Raw genomic sequence first — 1,782 nt, 5'->3', positions numbered from 1 at the left:
TTTCTAGTTTTTAGGGTTTAGTGAGTCCGCTAGATCAGAGGCAGTAGAAATGACCAGGGATGATTGTTACGGAGTCTAGTTGATAGGTAATCGACTAGACGGACTGTTCCCAGGACTCCGTGTGTAAGGATTTGTACAATGCTTAACAGGGCTATTGAACTTGACATTGGTGTCTGTCTTTATTCCTTTATCCAACATATCATACTGAAACATGGTATCAGAAGTGGCTCGAAAACCACACGTTTGTTATTTTTGTAGCTAAGTACAGTATAGGCGCAGTTACGTTCCATTTGTTTCCTACTGCTAGTCACAACACTGATCAACTCGTTAGCTGGCAAGCTAGCATCACTATCTACCTTGATGGCTGAAGGCAAAGAGATCTCCTATTCCATCGCTATGGCAGCAAAAATTCCACCACCAAATCCCATGGTTCTCACAGGGGACTGGAATACTAATTGGGACAACGTCCGGGATGAATTCGAGGACTATGCGCTGGCAACCGGTCTACATGAGAAACCCAACGGAGAAACCCAAGCGGAAACTCTAAGGAGTTTAATGGGCAGCAAATGCAGGCATATCTACCAGCACAATCTCACCCTCACAGCACGACAACAGTGTGATGCAAAGGCTATATTGGATGCATTGGAGAATTACTTCAAACCCGCCAGGAACGTCATTTACGATTGGTTCGTTTTCGGAAGCTGCAAACAGGAAGAGGGTGAGTCAGTATACAACTTTGTAACACGTTTGAGAGAAAGATCCGCAACTTGTGAATACGGGGGATTGAAAGATTAATTGATTCGTGACAAAATAGTACTGGGAATTGCAAATGAGGATACGCGCCGGCGTCTACTAAGAGAGAGAGGCTTGACATAAGTAACTGCCATTGAAATGTGCCGCACTGCCGAAGTCACAGACATGAGAATGAGAGGAATGGAAATCGAAACCCCACGCTTCGACGTTGATACTGTTCACGCTGTTGCCAGACAGACATTCAGACAAAACCAATCGAGGCAGAGTAATTCACCACGAACGGTGAACACAGAGAGCCCCGTAGCATGTAAATACTGTGGGAATACACACACGAGGCAAAGAGCACTGCCCTGCCTACGGAAAACCATGCAGAGCTTGTGGAACTAATAATCACTTTGCAAAAGTGTGTCTCAAAAGCAAAAGAAGGGTGAGTGAGGGCAAGATTCACTGTGTTGATGATGTCACTCAGTGTTCAGAACAGTGAAAGTGACATTTACATGCATGAATCCATTGGGGCTGTACCCTCAAGAGGGAAGAAATGGTTTGTGTCACTACGATTACACAACAAGCAACGTAATGAGCTACAAAGACAAAATCAATCTGGCACCTGATACACATCTCTTGCCCAGTGATACTAGACTAAAGCTGTACTCAGGAGAGTTAATGAGCTCTATGGGCACCTTTGAGACCGAATGTGTTATTCGGGGARGCAAACACAAGCTGGAGTTTGAGATTGTGAAAACCAGTCAACATTCTCTCCTCTCAGACTCTACATGCGAACGCCTGGGACTGATGCAGTTCACTGTACCAAATGACCTGCACATTGTGGATCATGTCCAGCATGGACCCCTGTCCAAAGAACAACTACTCAGCAGATATGACGATGTATTCAACATGCCCGTTGAATCAGTGCCTGGGGAGGTACACTTTGAAGTGGATGAGAGCATCACTCCAGTCCAGTGTGCTCCTCGCAATGTGCCCATTGCAATGAAAGTGGCTCTGAAGGCCCAGCTGGACAAGTATGAGGCC

At 45.7% G+C, this 1,782-nt stretch overlaps 1 long non-coding RNA gene across 1 annotated transcript in view; it reads left to right on the top strand.

Annotated features, from left to right (window-relative positions):
• The first annotated feature begins 97 nt into the window (after positions 1–97).
• Positions 98–1,782, top strand: part of LOC139024680 (uncharacterized) — an 8,951-nt gene continuing 7,266 nt past the window's right edge. Inside the window, exon 1 of the long non-coding RNA XR_011476016.1 lies at positions 98–718. This is a non-coding gene — a long non-coding RNA (uncharacterized lncRNA). The remainder of the gene's footprint in view (positions 719–1,782) is intronic.

The sequence above is a fragment of the Salvelinus sp. IW2-2015 genome, unplaced genomic scaffold, assembly GCF_002910315.2.
Source record: "Salvelinus sp. IW2-2015 unplaced genomic scaffold, ASM291031v2 Un_scaffold1776, whole genome shotgun sequence".
Classification (NCBI taxonomy): Eukaryota; Metazoa; Chordata; class Actinopteri; order Salmoniformes; family Salmonidae; genus Salvelinus; species Salvelinus sp. IW2-2015.
Note: the sequence above shows the minus strand (reverse complement) of the source record. Positions and strands in the feature narration are given on the sequence as shown.